General features: G+C 46.3%; 1 long non-coding RNA gene across 1 annotated transcript in view; it reads left to right on the top strand.

Moving 5' to 3' along the window:
* Positions 1-1,633: 1,633 nt before the first annotated feature.
* The window catches only part of LOC122458920, a 39,754-nt gene continuing 26,206 nt past the window's right edge, over positions 1,634-15,181 (top strand). Inside the window, exon 1 of the long non-coding RNA XR_006279259.1 lies at positions 1,634-1,914. This is a non-coding gene — a long non-coding RNA (uncharacterized LOC122458920). The remainder of the gene's footprint in view (positions 1,915-15,181) is intronic.

Below are 15,181 nucleotides of genomic sequence, written 5' to 3'. Positions count from 1 at the left end.
TGTGATAGTATGGCTATCTATTATTTCACATAGCTGTGTGTTGATACTGCTCACCAGGCCCTCAGCACCAAGTAGAGGGATAATGCCTCTACACGGTGTCTTCCCTCTGATTTTATGGACACGATGGATGGCAAAAATACTCTTTGATCTTCATGATCCACTTTGGAAGTGTCATGTGACTGCAAGGAGTTGTGGAAAGACAGTACTGAACTCAGCTGGTATTGGAGAAAGAGTGTAGGCATGTTTAGATGTGTTCCACCCTGGCCCCAGGGATCTTTGGCCTGTATGTAGATTTAGGTCAGGTTCCCTGGTCCTCCTACATTGACACCAGTCCTAGGGTTTGATGGGATGATCCAGCACAAATGTCAGCCCTCTAGAGTTGTGGACCTAATATGTAATGACCACTGTTGGGCATCTAGCAAATATTTGCATTGAACTGTCCACAGGGATGCCCACGTTTTCCTATGTGATTAGTTCAGAAGCCATTAATATTAGTAGTTCAAATCATTCCAACCACTGTGCTTTACCTTGCATGCTTCTGCAATCAATTTCAGCTGCCTTAGTGTCACCCAGTTGCCAAGCTATGTCGAGTCCTTCCAATATTCTTCATTCCTGTAGCCTTAACTAACTTAAATAATTATAATCATCCAAAACCACCGCTGACTCACTGTTTGCCTCCCCCAGCTCATGATAAATAAGAGGTCCTAGAACAGATCCTTGGGGCGTTCTGCTATTAATACTCTCATGTACTTGTAGCACAGCTTAATATTGTGTTGTGTGGATGCAAACTGCAATACATACTTATAAACTAAGAATGAGAGTGTGGTCTAGGATGTAGTGTAGATGATTGTCAGGATTCATGAGTTCAATTCCCAACTATATTGCGGGCACTCTATCTTTAGATTAAGTAATCTAACATCTCTGTGCCTATTTGAGGTGCATGGGAGTTGATGGGGCTCAACAACTAGCGGGTGTTGCTCTTCAGTTCCTGAGCTGATCCTTAGGGCATAGTTCACATACAACCTATAGATACAGTACCTGAGACACTCTGCTGCTAGCCCAAATGTTCTTGCTACTTCAGTTGGAGGCAGCAGTGTTGGCAAACATTCCACATGTGAACTGTTCTAAATATTTCAGCTTCCACTTTTGGGACTAGCAGTCTTGGGTACTTTGTGGAATTGCTCCTTTATACACAAAACACTCTGATATTACAGTGATGGGGGTCCTCTATTACTTAGCAATATTGTGGGGAAATCTTCCTGCCTTTAAGAACACACTCATTGTTTTAACTTCTGGCTATGACACATGCTTCTTCATATAGCCATGCCTGGACCTGTTTGCTTTACTATAACTTTTATCTAAAATGTCTTTGCTGATTCAGCTTCCCCTCCCCATTAGAGGGACTACACCAAAGGAACTGGATGACAGATTCAACAGTGAGTTTTCCAGGTAACTTGGTGTGAGCTTGCTATGACCAATTGACTTCAGACCTTGAACCTGATGACAATGCTCTAAGTAATAACTTCACACTGATTTCAAGTGGCTGCAGAATTCTTTATGAAAGCACTAATATAGTTCTGGCACTTGCATTCTTCCGGTGGCTCTCACTTCTCTTTAGCTGGGTGGCCTCCTAAATGAGTAATGCCCAATTAAAAACACAAAACCTGCTGGAAGTATAAAGAACAATAGCACATGCTCATGAAGTGGTGGTGTGAATCACTCTGTTACCCGTAACCCCTCTACATCCAGGACGAGTGTCACAAAAACTGTCATGGCTCTGTTTAAATTTACAATAGGAAAAATATGTGCACCGTTCAAACTTCGGGGTTTGAGACCCAGTGATGATGGCTTAATGCTTTGTGTTCCTGTGGGTCAAAACTGAAACTGTTGCTCCCTTGCCTGCTCCAGCTAAAAGTAGGAAGATTATAATGTGTGTGTCCGTACCCCCTGTGACTGTATTATAAATTGTGTATGGGATACTAGTTTTAGCTTCTGTTCATTCAGGGTGATATTTGGTCCAGTTCAGAGGGCCTAGTACAATGCATACTTAGTCCTGAAATCTCACTTAATCCCTATTTTGAGGGCTTAAGTGGGATAGGCTTTGTGCCCGCCCTTTGCACAGGGGTGAATTTCACCCTAAGGCACAATTCAATTCCCACTGAAGTCAATGGAAAGACTATCAACCCCCCCGTCTTTGAAAGGCAACTCTGTGGTTGGGCTGATCAAGGGACTTAAGGAGCCAGTCTTCACTGCAAAAAGAAAGGGCAAGTGGAGACTGGCTGTTGAATGTGATAAGCTGTAATCGTTGCGGGGGGCGGGGGGGGTTCCCTTCTCAGAGCAATTTGTCATTTTTTGGCATTGTAATCTAGGCAAAGTTTTCACTTGTCTTGCACAAGCATCCTATGAATGAAGAGGGCACAAAGACCCAGTTCCTTTCCGTTCTCCTTCCTGTTCAGCCCTGCAGGATGCTGATGTTGTTCTAATGCACCTCAATATGTGCTGCTTTGCTATTGGGAGAAGGGGCTAGTTGGTCTGAGGGCATGGCTCAACCACACCAGTGGGCCGCTGTTGGCTAGAAAGGTTCAGCGCTGAATATGCCACCTCGGGGTTTTCTGGAGCCACACGAGCAGCATATCTCTGTGTGTTGCAGTCAGGTTGTATCTGCCATGACTTGTTTTTAATTTGTACTTCTCCTTTACATGGAAGGAAGTCCCACCAGCTGCTGCAGAGAACAGCAGCCACTGTACACATGCAGTGTGCTTCCTCGGGGAGATGTTTGTAGTCCACTCAAGTAGAGGTTATGCTGCCCAAAAATACCCCATTGGTCCTTGTGTATGTGAAAAACACAGGGAGCCTTTGCTGGACGATTTGGTCCAACTGCCCCTCCATGACAGGAGGGTGGTCAGGTCAAATCTGCCGCCCTTGGCCTAGGAGGAGCGGGGCCAGCACACTGAAGTGTCACCTATGGCAGCAGATTGTCCTGAGCAGCTTCTGGGTATGGAGCACTTGCAGTTGTCAGCATCCACACCTCTGAAAACCAGGCCCTTAATTAGTACATTGAGACCATGGCAACACTACGGATAGCTGTGGAAGAATGACTGTGGACTGAGGGTAGCGTATATTCCTAGCTTTGTTGCCCTGACACTAGACCATAATTCAAACCATTCTGTCCTTTCCCTGGGGCCGAGTTATGCCAAATGTTTCAGACAATGCCACATTTTTACTGCCCGTCCAAATAGTGGCGTAAGAGTTCATATATTTATAATTCATGACCAGCGGTTTACTTCAAACAGTTTTTGTGTCATTTTGTTAGTAGCTTTTTGTAGCTTAAGGAACCGCAGCTGGACAGCTGTGGCCATGAGCCGTGGCTCTCTTTCAGAGCCTGCATTTCCCCTCAGTACCGTATGCACCGTAGCTGAGCTCAGCCAATGTGCTGCTGGGACTGAACCCTGAGGACTGTGGCTGTATAATCCAGGAGTTCTTTGCTGATGAATTGGCTCCCTTTGGCAGTCGATCAGAGCCCCGCCTGTGATGCTCAGAGCATCGCATGAGGCACGGCTTTTCAGTCAAGCAGTGGTTCAAATGCTCATCGCTGTTGGGGGGATTTTTCTTAGGATGGGTTAATGGCCATACAGGGGGAGCACGTGTGATTGTGCCTTGGTTCTTGCACTTTGACTTGTCTGTTCTCATAGTGGTCCTGTTACAATAGCACTTACTGAGCTACCGTGTGCTCATGGTACTAAAATAGCCAGGAGGGGTTGCTGACATGTACAAGCTCTTCACCTCCTCCAAAGGATTCCCTCTAGCATGATTAGAGGACAACAGTAGAGGCGAGAGGTTGCCCATGCCACCTTCTCTCTGCTGCCATGGAGCTGGCCGTGGCCCAGGGGAATTATTTGTATATGCTCCAGGTGCAGTCAATGTATTGGGGGAATCTGTATGAAATTGTGGAGCAGTAACTGGGCCTGCTTGGTAAAAGTGTGTTTGGGATATGAGGACATGTGTGGATTCCTTGGGGCAGGGGGTGTTTGTGATATAAGGAGATCTACGTTTTTCACCTTCTCATGTGTGAGGAAAGCAAAAGAGGTGCCTGGTCCCTTAAGTACCTGGGATGCATCATGTCGGTGCAGAATTTTGTAGGTTGTGGCAGGAGCTGGGCACAAGGGCTTTATGACAATGGATACTGTCAGTAGCGAGCTAGGATATGACAGCAGTCCAAGCATTTATCATCTTCGTGCCTGGGAGAGCATGGTCCGCGTCAGGTGTCACTGGAGGTAGCGGAGCTAACTCTGCTTGGTAGAGCTGTGTGCGTGAGATCGGTAGTTTCGTTGGAGGTGGGTGACAGAGCTGTGACTGTGTTAGGAGGAGATCAGTGCAGCTTTTGATGTGTGAGAGTGCGGGGGAGAGGTGCGTACGTACCTGCAGGACGCATCACCTCTGGGCAGAATAGTGTAGGTTATGCCCGCAGCAGGGCAGAGGGCATTTTATTAAAATGGCTATTGTTGGCAGTGAGGTGGAATACGAGTGGATTTTAATGAGGGGTAAGTGAAGGGGTAGGCTGAGCTGGTATCCTGCGAGTCGGCTTAAGTGTGTGAGTGTACACCAGGAACTGGTACCTCCTGAATCTGATAGTGCCACAGCCCAGGTGAGTCTATGCTGTGTGCTACTGAGATATTGCTCAGAGCCGGTGGAGGGAAGGGGGCGTGGGCAATCTTTATTCTGTGATAGTGTTAGATGGAACCCTGTGGAGGAGAGTGAAGAGTTTGTATATTTCAGAGCTGCAGGGTTGGCAGAGTAAAGGTATGTGTGTTACCTGTGCGTACCGGGGCACTGCTGAAAGAGGGCAGAGTTCAGGTTGCGTGGGCACCCTTACCCATGCATTTCCTGGGTTTCAGAAGCTCCAATTTTGCTCAACTCAGAGTTCTGCAAGGGGATGACAAACCACCAAGCAACAGTAATGTCGCTTTTTTGCCATTGAATTTCCTAGTTTTTTGAATAGGAAAAGAGAGTTGTTGGCAGGAGTTGGTAATCAGCTGTATCGCATCTCTTGCAATTTGCATACCAAGCCAGCCAACGCCGCCTCATTTCCCCTACCCCACAGATGAGCATCAGCATGCCTCCCCAGCCATGCCCCTGACCCGTTCACTATCCCCACCCCAACCTGGCTCCATCCCCTCTACTCAATCCAGACTCCCCCCGGACAAGCAGGGGACATCTCTCTTTGAAGTCTTTGCTCCCTGATATACAAATATCTCTATTACTGTTGCTTCCCTCCTCCTCTAACCTGACTCATCTGCAGTGGCTGGAGTGCAGGACATCTGTGTTACAGTGGAGCTGTGTTTCACAATGGTTAGAGGGTGGAGTCTGTGGCAGGGCCAGTGACAGAAACTATAGACTTTTTCCATTCCAAATTATTGACAGGACACACAGATCCCCTGACCCCTGTCCAATGGATGCGCCCCACCTCTGAGGACAGTGAGGTATCAGAGCCTGTAGCCATGCACTCACTTCCTTGGGTAAAAAATGGACTGATTGAGATCCTTTGGACTTGCATCACACCAATAGTTTGATCTCTAGCTCTGAGCAAAAAGACCTAGAAACTTTTGAAAAACAGTTTTTTTGGGGTGGGAGGATACATTTTCTGGACAGGCATGAAACCCTCCAATTTCCCTATTAATGTTCTTCCCACACTTACTAATAGCTTCCATTTTGTCGCTGTAGCAATTATTCAGACACTCACCAAAACAGAGAAAACTTTCACAGCTCCTGGACACACATCTCGTATCTGGTCCAAATTTGCTCCTATGCATTGTCTGAGGTTCATAGCCGGAATAAAGCCCACATCGTTTCTGTCACAATGAACCACCACTATGTCCAGTAGATCACAACCTCTTAAGTCACTGGTAAGAGGCTGCAGAGTGGACAAAAAACATGATGCCAGTGCAGGCTACCTCTCCCCACCCAAATCATGAATCTGTAGTCAGCAATCCCCATGCCATAGCATATTCCTTGCTCTTCCACAAACTTCTGCAACCTTGTGGTCTAGGAGTCACCCAGAATCCCCATGTTGGCAATCCTGGCAGTGTCCATATTTCTTTGCCTTCAGTGGACAAGGTACCTGTGCTGTCAGTTCCAAACCTCCATGTTAAGTGTCTTTGGAAACACCATAGTAATTTCCCATGAGATCAGAAAGTGGCCACTCCTCCTCCCTCTCCCACCACTGCCTAATCAAATACAAATTTTCACAAACAACCAATCCAAGGCTTGCCTGCCAACAGTCCTCATTTCCCTGTACCTCAGCCCCTGTGCCTGTCCTCCACTCGCCCACAAAGTCCTCTGGCTCCTCCCCACCTGATATAACAGAAATGATGGTTAGACTGGCTTCTGCCTAGTCAACTGTGTTCACAGAAAACCTCCCCATAAAATAAAAACATGCTATAACAGAGACAACTCACACCCAATAATGTGAGTTATTAAATCGTTATTGCCTAGGTGTACAAAGGTTTGGCCTAGAAACATTAGTGGTGGGGTTTTCCTCAGGGGCAACAGCATTGGCACATTCCCTCAGATTATCCAGGCAAGTGGAAAGTGGATGCATAGAACCCCGTTCCTGTTTTTTCCCATTGTTCATGTGTGCACGCCTTAGTCCTTCCACACTGCACATCTGTGCCCACAAAGACATGAACATGTTCTTAATACAGTTCACAATGTGGATCCCCCACAGGCTTAGTGGGTGCCATGCACTCACTTCCTTGGGTAAAAAATGGACTGATTGAGACCCTTTGGACTTGCATAACATCCAATAGTTTGACTTCTAGCTCTGAGCAAAAACACCTAGAAACTTTTGAAAAACAGTTTTTTTGGGGGTGGGAGGATGCTTATATCACCTGAATCCCTGACTCAAGAGATTTGACATTTGTTTTGGTTTGTGGGAGTGCAGAGTAGGGTTAGTGAGCTGTCTTTGAAGAAAATCAATGCAAATATGTAGATTTTGGGGCACTTAGAAGCCTCATCCTTTAAACAGGAAAAGGGGCCCGTTCATCTCAGTGTGGTGTTCTCAGCTGAATGAGAATGCCCCATGGAGGTGATTATAACCTGAGGTGATAGCTCTGAGCCATGTGATCCCCTCCATTCATCAAACAGAGTGTTCCCAACCTCCTCTTGTGTGCTTTAGCACCTATGATATACATGAATTATGCTCGTCCTCAGCTACCCACCCAAAGGGGCAGGACTTCCCCAGATCCTGGGTCATATGCAGTGGGGGGAGACCCGGGGAGGGGATCTCAGATCCTTTCAAAAGTGCATAAAACCCCAAGTCTGGGTCACATGGTGGAGGAGGCCAGGGAGGATATCTGGCCCTTGTAGATGGGCATGCCCCCATCCCAGATACTGGCACAAGTACAGAGGGCAACAAGAGGGGCAAAAGCTCCCAGATCTGGGCAGACACATGGCAGGAGAATGTGTGGCTGGCAGGTGCCCCTGCTTTTATTCTCCCCCAGTCCTCCTGCTACTCATCTCTCCATCCCAGTGTCCTTCCTCTCCACCCACCAACACCCCCATGTCTCCCTCACTTGGGCCCCCAACCTAGAACATAAGAGCGTGAAAACAGCCATATATGTCAGACCATAATCCATCTTGCTTAGTATCCGTCTCTAACAATGGTTCATACCAGAGCTTCCTGACAGAAGGATTCACCTATTAAGACTGTGGATCTTGTGGTGAGAGAGACCTTTGCTTTGAATTCACTTAGGTTGTTAAGTTAGGTGTTGGTTACAAAGAAAGGTAAAACGCAGTTGATTCTGATTTTTATGCCCCATCACTTGTAATCACTTAAAATCTATCTTTCTGTAATTAATACATTTGTTTTATTGTTTTATTTAAACAAGTGTGTTTTGGGGTAACAGGATTTGTGCATATCATTTTCTATTAATGCAATGACAGACTTTATATGAGCTGGTATTGTCCAGGAGAGAGCTGATGTGACAGTCTATACCACAAAGCAAATCCCTGTCACTCCCTTATTCACCATGGTGATATAATTATGATGTGTTTTGTACAAAATGTGCCTTGTGAAGTGGTATTTTAAGTCTTAATCTGCTGAACATTAATATCCTGTTAAATTGTATGTGCTATCATTGTATGTGACGTTACGAAGTGTTGCTATGTATGTGTTACTGAAATATGTTGTGAGGTTGGAAACACCCACAAGCAGCTTTTCAGGTACAACAATGCAGATGCTAGACAGTGTGAATGGCCCATTAAGGGAAATACACACACTCACAAGGATTACCCCATACAATGGAAACCTCTCAGAGATTGCACATATACAGTGGAAGCTGTTTGACTCACCGCACAGCAAAGGAACTTTCCAGCGAGATAGAAGAAGCTATAAAATGGGAAAGTGACATAATCACTTTGACCTCACTTCCCCCACAACTGAACACCTGAAAACACATCTAGAAGACAAAGACTGTGACTGGGGAGGTAGTCCCAGGCAGGAAAGGAGAATCCCAGCCTGTGTATGGAAGATTGGTGAACTGTTATGCCATCAGAGTGAGACACAACTTGATTAAAATCCTGTCTAGTTTCTAAAACAGTGGTTCTCAACTGTGGTCCACTGCTTGTTCAGGGAAAGCCCCTGGTGCACCAGGCCAATTTGTTTACCTGTTGCATCCACAGGTTCGGCCGATTGCAGCTCCCACTGGCCGCGGTTCACCACTCCAGGCCAATGGGGGCTGCAGAAAGTGCCGTGGGCCAAGGGACATGCTGGCTGCCCTTCCTGCAGCCCCCATTGGCCTGGAGCGGCGAACCGCGGCCAGTGGGAGCTGTGATTGGCCGAACCTGTGGATGCGGCAGGTAAACAAACTGGCCCGGCACGCCAGGCGCTTTCCCTGTACAAGCAGTGGACCACAGTTGAGAACCACTGTTCTAGAACTTAGATTACAATTTCTTTTTATCTCTTAGGTAATCTACTTTGATCTGTACACTTATTACTTATAATCACTTAAAATCTATCTTTCTGTAGTTAATAAATCTGTTTTATATTTTAACTAAAAACAGTGTGGTTTGAGTGAAGTGCATAAAAAAAATCTTAGCGCAGTTAACAAAAACCTGTGTATGTCCTCTCCACACTAAGGGAGGGGCGGACTGGGTTATAAACTTACACTGGTCAGGCTTCTGACCGGAGCAAGACAGTACAGTTCTGGGGTCCTAGGCTGTGAGCTGGGGGGGGGAACTGGCTGGAGCCTCTCTGTTGTTGGTTCGTGAGTGGCTGGTGAAAGCATTCATATAACTCAGCTGGGTGTGTCCTTGTCTGTGAATGTTTGTGTGAGTGCAGGACCTGTAGGGGTTTGCAGCTTGTCACATAATCACAGTGTGAGAGGGAGCCTAGGTTGGTAAGACAGAGGGCTCAGTGGTTCCCCAGTTCCAGGTTGCACCCCAGGAATGCCCGTCACAGTGGGGCAGTGAAAGATGCACATTTCTGGGGGAAAATCTGGGACTGGGAGTTTGCTGGTGTTACCATGCAGTGTAATTTAAGAGTAGATGGCTATAGCACTCATACAATATAGCTGGGAGTGATTTACATGTTAGAGACTGTGTGTGAGCAGACCAGGAGTGGTTGCTCTCACAGCAAAGCAGTGTAAAAAGCACCCCAGATTGGAGAATTGAGGTGACACAGCTGTCCATCAGTCCAGATTGTACCCTGAGTAATGTCATACCTTTAAACATCAGGACTGAGTAAAATTAACCCTTTCCTTTTCATCAAAGAAAGGAAAATGAGAGACTAATATTTTGCCTCCAAAGCAGAGAGACTAAAAGTTTTGTTGTTTGTTTTTACATAATCACTCAATTTCGGTTTCAGTATGAAGACTTGTTTTAATTTCTTGTTCTTTCTTGTGTTCTATCAATAAACTTTAAACTTCATAATAAACCCAAGACCCCTTGTATCACTGTTTTTTCTGTTGGACAGTGAAAGAATTTATAACACCTTTAATTCTTTTGACCCTTGAAATTTAACACAACACCTCTCAAAATATTACTCTTACAGGGTGTGTAACTTTTTTGACAATTAGTAAAACCGCATTAGTGTCTCTTCATTGTTGCCATGGTAAAGGGCTGATAAGCAGCTTTGGAGGCAGGGAGTGGTGCTGTTCAAAATTTTTCATGCCAGCTTTGCGAGGAAACCCAAAGCTCTTATCAGAGAGAAGCCAAGAGATGTTCTCCCTAAAACTACAGCCCAAGAGCCTAATGGACCTGCAGGTTTCAGAGTAGCAGCCGTGTTAGTCTGTATTTGCAAAAAGAAAAGGAGTACTGGTGGCACCTTAGAGACTAACAAATTTATTAGAGCATAAGCTTTCGTGAGCTACAGCTCACTTCATGAAGTGAGCTGTAGCTCACGAAAGCTTATGCTCTAATAAATTTGTTAGTCTCTAAGGTGCCACCAGTACTCCTTTTCTTAATGGAACTGCAGTTCTCTTCAGCTGAAATGCTGGGCAGTTCTGGCTATGAGAGAAAACAGTGACATCCAGTGGTAAGAGATGGGAGCTGGCTGGTGATTATGGTTCCATGTAGGTTCAAGCTTTCATTCAAATGTTACAGTGGTAGGAGTTGGACTAGAAATGACTAAAACAAGCTGGACTTTCCCTCGGTTCCAGTAAGAATAGTCAGCACACAAGCAGGAGTGAATCATTGGGGAGCTGCAGTGCTAAATGAGCAGAAGGACAAGAAGGGGAGTGAATCACCCAGGAGTGAATCACTCAGGAGCTGCAGGGTTAAATGGGCCTTAGAGGAACAAGAAGAGGAATGAATCAGATATCTGAGGGCTACATACTTGCCCATTTTTTATGCTTCAAGAACTGTGTGTTTAAAAATGAGATTTGAAACTCCTGCACCCAGGTTACTTGAGGCTTTGAAATACCTAATGCCTCTTTACCTGTGTTATCTTAATAGCCCAGTGCTGCATCCATGCCCATCAACCAAAACGAAAATAAATACCCCCGCTTGCCACATGTCCCAGAAATGCTGTTGAGGCAGCAGTGTGGGAACTGCCAAACATGACACAAATAGATAAGAGCCAACAGGATCTGATTCCCACGCAAGGGTAACGGATGTATTTCTCAGTGAACAGCTGGATCCTAGATCTTTCTGGAAAAAATTCTATGCAGCAATTAGTCCTGGAGCCTGAAGCAACTGAATATAGCATCAAAGATGTGAGATTCTGGGGCATGGAGACAAAGGAAGAAGAAGGTGAAGGAATTCTCTTCAAGTGAGTCTTCCAGTGTAGGGGGTAGGCAGATTTGTCATAGTGTTTAAGGTCAGAAGGGATCATTAGATCATCTAGTCTGACCTTCTCTATATCACAGGTCACCAACCCCAGTCAGCACTGGTCACTCTAAACCCCACATGTGTTAGCTGGGCTCGCGCTAACATGGTAAAAAAAGCGGTGTGAACAACATTGTGGCACTGATGGAGGCTCAGACCCACCCTACCCCCTTTGTCCAAACTCAATGGCTAGCCCAAGCTTCAACTTGTGCTGCAGCTATTTTTAGTGCACAAGTGTGAGCCCTGCTAGCTGTCTACCTGGGCTGGGAGGCTCACTCCCAGCTGCAATGTAGACATACTCTAAGACTTTTGTGGGCCAGATCTGCAGCCAGGGTAAACCAGTATAACTCCACTGAAGTCAGTAGCCAAACTCAAGAAATCAGAAGTCAGCGGTGCTACAATAGTTCATCCCAGTTGAGGATCTGGCCCTGTAACTTTGTCTATACATACACCTCAGGCTTCACCTTTCCATCAACCTCTTACAAGCCCACAGCCAGCAGGGTAGCATATTCAGTGGCCCAAAGTCTCATACAATGTCTGCATATTGTTTTAATAGCAGATGCTGCCACAAATGTTACTAAAATCCAAAGCTCTTAGTTGAAATGTAACTTCCACAATCATTTTACTAGGAAAGAGCAGAGATCTGTGTCTGTTAGCGAGTGCGCCTGTGGTTAAAACTGAGCGTGGTGAATAACAGATGTCTTCTATCAGTTTGGGTGTTAGTACCATCACACAACTGAGGAAAGATCAAAAGGGGATGTGTGCATCAACTCCCAGCAGATGGAATACATCTGTTTTGGACAGTGGCCATTAAGCAATTCTCAGTGCAGCCAGGCTTCATGCTTTAAAGTGATCTTAGGTATTTAATGTAAGCACAGAATCCTGGGCTGGCCTCAGAAATTAGTGGCAACAGCCCAGCTCCACAAAGGGATATAGGTGTTGCAACTCTCAGCATCACAGCAAAATCACAGGAACAGCACTGTGATTCACGAAGTCTGAGTTAGGCAGCTGGGCTTCCTATACGGTGAATGGGGGGAGAGAGGCACCTTAGAAGGCAATCCACAAAAGCCTGCAGGCTGGGTGGGAGGCAGCTGAGCTATATGCCAATCAGAGAGGCATAGGCAATGCATATACGAGGCTTGGGGAGGCTCTCCAAAAGCAGTTGGCAATGCAGAAGAGCAAATGCTATGGATGCCCCGCGAGTCACTTCCCTTTGGAGGTGTGCCAGCCCACTGCTTTAGGAGTGCTGGAAGTGCAGCTCCTTAAAAGTGTGGGCAGGGTGCACCATCCACAATCTGCCCTGCCCCTGCCTCTTTCCTCTAGGCACAGCCTGCCCGCCACTCGCTCCTCTCTGCCGCTCCTCTGCTTCCTCTCAGGGGAAGAGGCGGAGTGGGGGCAGGGCCTTAGGGGGAGAAGCCATGGTCTAGGCACTGGTGGCCCCCCACTTCTAGGGAGCTTCCGGCTCTCGCATATAAGCCTCCCCCAATGGAAGACATATGTGCCACCTATGCAGAGGGGAGGGGGACGTAGCTCCTCCCCTGTCTCAGAGATAGGTGCCCATCTCTGCTAGTGATCCACGAGTGAGAACCAGCTGCCTGGAGTGAGGCAACTTAGGCATCTAAGTTATTTCTTGGGGGAATGAATTAGGCACCTGTCTTTCGCCACATAAAATGTCTGCAGGAGGAGATGGTAAAACCCACCTTTTAACCCAGTGGTTAGAGCACTCAGGCAGGAGACCCCTGTTCAAATCCTTCCCCCGCCCCTTCAGGCAGAGAAGGAAATTGAACCTGCATCTGCCACGCCCCCAGCTGTGTGCTCTAATCACTGGGCTAAAAGCTATAAGGTGGGCTCCTCTAGCAGTGACCAAATTTTGAATGGGTCCTGATCCTACCAGCTTGGGTCCTGCGCACGATGTAGGGGCTGAATGCTTGTCTTCCCAGGCTGTGTGAATTGTTCCGGGGCTTAAGCAAGAGATAGGCATCTGGATACCTAGAGGGAGGCAGTAGGATGTCAACAGGCAGAAACATAGGTGCCTAGGGACCTTTTACCCTCATAATTTAGTCGTTAAGTGAGTTTAGGCGCCTACAGGGTTTGGCAGGAGTTTTGTGGGATGACAATGGAGCCTAAAGCTGGGACTTGGGGACCTAAACCCCAGATTTTGGCACCTAAATACCTTTGTGAATCAGGGCCAAAGTGCCATCAGTGCGACGTTGCTTCTCATCCTCGCTCTTTCCCTTCATCAGTTTTCCATTGCATTTGGAGACACTGGTGGAAGCTCCGTCAGCCTTGCGAACACGAATCGTCTAAAGGAGAAGAGGAAGAGAGAGAGGGCCAAAGAAAGATTGGAAACCTCAGGAATGTCCACACATCCACCTCTTAGAGCTCAATGACAAACAGCCTTTCGATTGGTGATGTAAAGGGCTTGTCTGGGCAGTTTTTAAAGCTCACAGTTCAGCAAATAGTAAAGGTTAGAAAAATAATAAAGCCACAAATAGAGCTATCAAAACCCAGGTCCAGTCCTGGCATCTTACACCCAAATATGGGAAAAGAGAAATATTTTTGGCTTTCAAAAGGCAATATATTTATGAAGTATGATTTCTTTATGCTAGTATAGCATGTGTGCATGCATATGTATGTGTATAGGGAGAGAGAGAGGTGGTGAATTTACTGAGAACAGCTTATTATTCTGTAGATTTTCACTCTTCTATCTCCTGTGCTCACACACTTTTGGCATCTTCCATGGCAATTTTTTAAACTTTGCACTCCAAGCAGACAGATGCTCCAAGCCATAAAGTTCAGAACTTTCCCAGAGCTTGCAGTTGTTTGCATCTGGGGCCCAGGGTTTCATTTTTTCCATGTCCAGTTCCAAGGCTCCTTTTTAAAAGACCTAAATTAATTTCCCTGATCATAAATCTGGGCCTGAAGACTTGTCACTTGCATTCAGTCAGTGATCAAGTAAATCAGCCTTCAAAACATGGACAGTATGTGTGGGTGCGGGTGTCCCAATATCAAGGGAGCAAGCCCTTAGCTTAGGAAGTCAGACTGTATATAGTAGGGTCACTTATACTGAAGCTGCTTTATAGGGCCTGAGCTTGAGCCATGGTGAGGGTTCTCAGGAGCTTGCCCATAATTAAGTTCTAGACTGCTTCAGTGCTCTTGGTAGACTTTCACTCCTCTTGCAGTAAATTGACTTAACTCTATTGTTAATGAAGTTTTACGTCACTATGCTGTGACCGATTCGTCAATTTCCTGCAATATCTTTGCAACTACTCTATTAAGTAGTTATGTATCATTGTGGCCCAGGAATTGTATGTAATGCCATGGGGGAGGGTGACCACAGCTCCTTCAGGAACTAAGAACAGGTTAGGGAAATTAAGCAAATTCACTTAAACTGTAACATCTCCAGAGAAATACTGCCACCTGGTTCAGACTGGGGTCTCCAGAGAGGAACAGACAGAGAAAGGACTTTTGGCTAAATAACTTGAGTTTGAGCTGACGCAGGGCATGCTTTCTGATCCAGAAAACAGACAGGACCTTCGGTCCAAGGAGGGCCTCAATCCTTCATGGGAAAGACTGGAAGGACTGTGGCCTACTGAGGCCCCATCAGACTGAGGGGTGACCTCTGGGAAGCTTTTAGCAAGTGTATAGGAACTTTTTTTCCCTCTGTAATGTTTTCATCTTAACAATAAATGTGCTTGCTTATAAAGAGCTGTGCGATGCCAGCAGTCACAGGTTAAGCTGCTCATAAGCTTTGAAGAGAAAGAAAAGTGCAGACTTTGGCCTTTAAGGCAGTCTGAATTGCTGGGATAGGCAGCATAGGCAGGGAACTGTGAAGCCTGGTAAAACCCCGGTCAGGAGG

Source organism: Dermochelys coriacea, chromosome 2 (assembly GCF_009764565.3).
Source record: "Dermochelys coriacea isolate rDerCor1 chromosome 2, rDerCor1.pri.v4, whole genome shotgun sequence".
NCBI lineage: Eukaryota > Metazoa > Chordata > Testudines > Dermochelyidae > Dermochelys > Dermochelys coriacea.
The sequence above is the reverse complement of the archived record's forward strand: the minus strand, read 5'-3'. Positions and strand labels throughout refer to the sequence as shown.